Consider the following 6,000-nt stretch of genomic DNA (forward strand, 5'->3'; position numbering starts at 1 on the left):
CACACCAACAAAGTATGGTTGCCAGTAGATAAGCGGATTCTGCCAATGCCTTGCAATGGGAATGGAGCGATTTTTTTGAGAAATCTACCATTTGCGGACTTATCTAAAAAAAATCCGCTCCACCCCTAATAGTAGACTTTCTTTGTACCTGAACTGTACTCAGTAGGCTACGGTCATGTCTTTTCCTATGCAAACTGCTATTAAAGTATTCAATCAATCAACACGTATGTTATCTTCAATATTTATTTATCTATCAGTCATATAAGTTCTACTCAAAACTTGGGCACCTTTCTACTCCTACATACTTACACCGAAAATCACCATTCAAACATCAATGTGTTCAGCTTACTGTGGCAACGTGTGCTATTTATTACTTTTTACAACAATCGGCCAAAGGGTGGCGCTGTAGGAAGCCTTTGAAAGTGCAAACTTTGAACAGGTATAGCTCATGCTCTGTATGACGTACAGCCATGAAACCTGGACACACATATGTGTCTTCTCATGCCGAACAACTTTGACACTCTGACTTTTAACCTCTGACCTTTAGATCTCCTACCATTTTGAATTATATGAAAAACAGTAAAAATCTCCTCCTGGGATTTTCGCATCATGCGCACAGAACTTTTTTTACATGACATTTGGACCAATACCTACTCAGGCTATGGGGTGAGAAGTTTGTACGTGAAATAATTATTTTTTAATAATTCAATGAATGTTGCAGTTTTATGCAAATTATTCTTCTGCCTCTAAATCATACATGCAAAGTCACATGTTCATGACATTTGGCAAAGATGTAGAGGGTTAGTCCAAATATCACTGAAACCAATCTTATTCCAATTGGCCAAAGTTGAAAATTCATACCTGGCTGTAAAATATTAAAATTAATATATATATATATATATATATATATATATATATATATATATATATATATATATATATATATATATATTCTGTCAGTAGGCTTGGCCAAATAACATTTACCAAATAATATTTGCTTACAAAGTCATGCAAAGTTGTGCAAAAAGTAACTTTAAAGCTAAAGGCATAGTAGCCTATGTAACTTTGCCCTGTGTGTTTTTTTTTTGCATCATACAGCGACCGAACTCAAGCAACATTAGAGGTGCAGGTTGGACATTCCAACTAAAAAAAGGAACTTCAGATTTCCCGACGTGTCTTTAACGCAGCATTACTTGATGTGTGTGCGTGGAGAAGAAGAAAAAAACTAACGTTGTGCAGCAACAACAACAACATGCCTGCAGCCTGCTGTCAGACAGGCGGTCAGTCTGTCACACAGTTCAACAACACTGTCAATTAGTTATTAAGTCATTCAGACAGACAGACAGACAGACAGACAGACAGACAGACAGACAGACAGACAGACAGACAGACAGTCAGTCAGTCAGTCAGTCAGTCAGTCAAGTATTCAGTCAGTCAGTCAGTCAAATATGCAGTCAGTCAGTCAGTTAGTCAGTCAACAGTCAGTCAGTCAGTCAGTCAAGTATTATGCAGTCATCAAATACTGACTGACTGCATATTTGACTCAGTGAGTCAAATATGCAGTCAGTCAGTCAGTCAGTCAGTCAAATATGCAGTCGGTCAGTGGAGTCACAACAGACATCAGCACACAGCGGGGGGATCTGGGTCTTTCTTACCCAAGACAGAGTATGTTGTGTTGGTCTCGTCAGTCAGGGTGTTGTCAGTTGCCTCGCAGACCTTCGATATATCCTTATTTATCCAGGTTTATTACGAGCTGACAACACCATTTTCTCGCTGTAGTTGAGAGCTGAACAGAACGGACGTGCAGGCAGAAAGAAACTACATGAAAACAATGGGTTTATTATCCAGCCAGAGAGACGAGACGAGCTTCAGACCACCAGTCCTGCACCGTTAACATCCTGGCTGCGACCCCGCACGTATACTGCACGCAATGAACGCAGCACGGCACCGCTGTGTGAGCCTGTGACTATAATATTAATCTACTATTGTGTTGTTGTTTTCCTTCGATCCTTCCCCGTGCTGCTGAACGTTCAAATATCGTCGTAAATCTCCGCCATTCCACCGTGTGTTACTGTAACGTAATGTAGTTGCCCAGGATTCAGGAAAGTTGCCACTTCTTTCCCCGCCCCGCTGCATACAGGCTTTTACAGACGAGGCGTCCTCATGTCACGCAGAACCTCCGTGATGTTTGGATCATCCACCGCACAAGAAGACACAACAAACATCAACACAGAACAGAGTGAGAGGAGAGGAGACCCCTCCTAGTCAGAGCCTCCTCCTCTTCTCCAGAGGGAGAGGAGAGGGAGGGGAGTGATGGAAAGTGACTAAGTACATTTACCAAAGTAGACCTACTGTTCCTAACTTCTTTTTTTCATAATTTCCATTTTTCAGTAGGCTACTTTTACTTCTACTCCACAGCATCTCAGAGGCACATATTGAATAGGCCTACTTATTTGAAAACTTTGGCTACAGATAGATAGACCTAGGTAGGCTATACATTTAATTATAAAACATACAATAGCCACCTTAAGGTCTATTTTATACATAGGATATTTGAAAATAGCCGATCTCGCCGAGTTGTGAGCTTGCATATCTGGTATTTTCAAACATTTAGCCTACTACAAGTAGCCTACTTTTACTTTTGGTAGTCTAGTATATTTCGATGCCAATGCGTTTATACTTTTAGGCTGCAACCACACCAAAGTCTACCAATGACGGTGGATTCCCCATTCCGCCAATGCATTTCTATGAGAATGGAGCGGTTTCATGCCAGTAGAGGATTTCTGCAAAAAAACACTCCATTCTCATTGGAATGCATTGGTGGAATGGGGAATCCACTCTCATAGGTACTTTGGTGTGGGTGCGGCCTTATGGTATGGTCACACCAAGCAACCTATGAGAGTTCTGTTTACACCAATGCATTTCAATGGGAATGGAGCGGTTTCCTGCCAGTAGTGGATTCATCGGGACACCACTCTCATAGGTAGTTTGGTGTGACCAACCGTACCCTTACTCAAGTAACATTTTGAACACATAAGGTCACACCAAAGTATGGCTGGCGCCTGGTGGATGATAAACTCTTTTTGGGCTCAGCCGGCGGATTCTTCCAATAACCAATGACGCGTATTTGGAATTGACACCAGGCCTCCAGGGAAACCCCGCCCACCGAAGCTTTTGATTGGCTGAAGCGGAGCTAGGGAGCGCTCAATTGTAGTCGCTTGGACAGGGCGTTTATCGTGGGCTTGCCCAGGCCTTACGGCCTGGGCATAAATATAACGATTGCATTCACCACGGCTTCGTAACTCGCGCGGCGCTCCGCCGGCCGCGCGGCCCTGGCCCGCTCTTCGCGGCCACTCGCGCCTGCGGCGCTCGGGGGCGAAGAGCAGGACCAAGGTCCGCTGGCCTGCGCGCCGCTTGCAGTGTCGTGGACAATCGAGCGGCTCCGTCTGGAGGCCTGGTGTCAATTCCAAATACGCACCAATGACAACCACTTGTCACTTCCTGAGTCTATGGACGGTCCGCCTTCGACTCACCCGATTGGACAGAGGGGAAGACTAGTGCTTCAAGCATAAACGCAAGGTCTGCGCGGCACGCTGAAAGCTGTGCGAGACCATACATCGATGGGAAGAGAATGTACATTGTAGGTACAGTACATTATAACTCTATGGTACAGTACGAGCGCACCGTGACGTCATCAACAATTTTAGCCAGAAATTGCCAAAGATTTTCCTTGTTTTTTGTGACACGCCCAGCTTTCATTCCTCAGTGAGAACATAATGCTCTCTCTCTCTCTCTCTCTCTCTCTCTCTCTCTCTCTCTCTCTCTCTCTCTCTCTCTCTCTCTCTCTCTCTCTCTCTCTCTCTCTCTCTCTCTCTCTCTCTCTCTCTCTCTCTCTCTCTCTCTCTCTCTCTCTCTCTCTCTCTCTCTCTCTCTCTCTCTCTCTCTCTCTCTCTCTCTCTCTCTTTTCAACCAAGATGACGCAAGGAGATCCGGTTAGACCTGCTCTGGTCATGTCGTTGACAGTTCCTCCATCGTCTGACCTCCTTCATGTCACTCCATCAGCATCGCACTTCCTCGGAATGCAGTGCTGGGCCGTAATTAGTTACTAGTAATATACCAGACATGCTTACTCGGTTACTCGTTATTATGTGAAAGTCCTATAACGTCTATGACGTCTGACATCATACATACAAACCCTTTTATGCCCATATATGGAGATCCCTGTCTCTAGAACCAGCCACTCTGGTTAGACTAGTGACTAGTCCACTAGTCTATAGGTTAGACTGACATGTACTGTATATTGGCATTCACGGGGATCTCCATATATGGGCATAAAAGGGATTCCATTAGTGTGGTTCCCCTGACATCACAGTGTGTGTGTCTTATTACCTTTTTAAGGAGTAGGCCGAATTAGTAATAAGTAACATATTACTCTCCTGAGTAATATTGCCCAACACTGCCCAAGATGCTTCAGTCTTCTGGCAGTCTCCCGGTGAATTAGGCAACTTCTCCCGTTAGAGTGTTAAAACTGCAACACGGAACTGTATTTTGAATGAATTAAACGTTATTTGTAATATCTGCATGGTAGAGGTAGACCCTCTAGTTCGATATGCACTGATTAGGCCACAGACCCCCATTTGATAAGATGTTTTATCTTATTTTGGGGACCTCAATCTACAGTGCACCATAGAAAGAACACACACCTGTCCTACACTGTCTCTCAGAGCTAGACATCTGTATAAGGGTCCAGTTTATGTTAATTTCTACAATCCCAGAGTTACAGACTGCATTTGTTAACCAAGTTAACCAATTTGGCTAACTATCTATACTGCAATTTAGCTTAAGCAGGACATTTGGCTCTCATGATGACCGGGATTCCAATCCCTGGAACATACCAAATGTTACGGATTGCTGCTTTAAGTCTAAGACGTTGTAGAAATAAATTCTGCAGGAATGAAAATGAACACTTGTGTTCTATCCAAGGGGTGTAAAATATGCATTGCATCAGAATCTATTTAGACTGAACAGAGAGCCAGAGACTCAATTATTTATTTTCACTGAGTGCAGTAGGAGCCGGGAGCTTTGTGATCAGCGATGTCACAGTAAATTCATAACGATAAAAACTTTCCTTTTTAGAGACTGTAAATGAAGATCCAAAGCGTAGATTAAGTGGAATAGTATCACTTAAGACTTAAAGGTTGAGAATCATTGTGTGAAAAAGGTTGAGAATCATTGAAGCACACTTTGACAACCAATGACTTAAGTCTGAAGTCATTGGTTGTCAAAGTGTACTTCAATGATTCTCAACCTTTTTCATTTCAAGGACCTCCAGTTTGATATGCATTAGGCTCTGGACCTCCATTTGATACCACTTTTGAGCGGTGCTAACCGCTACTACGTCTGGCTTTCGTACTACGGACGTAGTACGAACTGTCACCCACCGCGACCCGATTCCGAAGAAGCGGTTGAAGATTGATGGGACACTAAACACATTGTGGGCTTGCGTGTAGATCAGCCCCAGAATAGAGTACACTACTTTTCAAATGGTTAATCATCTTCATAAAACAGTCAGTCAATCTTAATTCCTGAGCTGCAGTCATGGGATAGGATAGCAGTGGGGATGGCAGTGGATGAAGCCGTGTTTGTGTTGGGAAATTGGTGGACATGATCTGGCCTTTGAGCCTGAGGCCAAGAATAACAGCAGGCCGAACTCCAGCCAGCGGAGGCTGCTTGGCCCAGAGGAATATGTGAATGTCTGGAATGCTGAACCAGATGAAAGAGACGTTACTGTGGCCAGTCAGTGTGACCCGAGCTCACGACATACACCTTGCACCTTCAGCGGAGCGGACACCGTTCCTTAGGTATGGGACGATAAGAGATATAATTGTTTATTGTGATAAAAAAAAAACACTCACGATAATCGTATCGTTATATGTTTTAATTTATCGTGAAATCGTCCTCCGTCATGCACTGGGATCAATCAATTCACCTTTTATTTGC

At 43.6% G+C, this 6,000-nt stretch overlaps 1 protein-coding gene across 1 annotated transcript in view; it reads right to left on the reverse strand.

The window, feature by feature from the left end:
* LOC308305704 (palmitoyltransferase ZDHHC14-like) overlaps positions 1-2,193 on the reverse strand; it is a 108,062-nt gene extending 105,869 nt beyond the window's left edge. The window contains exon 1 of the mRNA XM_080750540.1: positions 1,656-2,193. The gene's annotated coding sequence lies outside the window, so the exon portion shown is untranslated. The remainder of the gene's footprint in view (positions 1-1,655) is intronic.
* Between the last annotated feature and the right edge of the window lie 3,807 nt (positions 2,194-6,000).

Source organism: Nannobrachium achirus (genome assembly GCF_963921795.1).
Source record: "Nannobrachium achirus genome assembly, chromosome: 20".
In the NCBI taxonomy this organism is placed as follows: Eukaryota; Metazoa; Chordata; class Actinopteri; order Myctophiformes; family Myctophidae; genus Nannobrachium; species Nannobrachium achirus.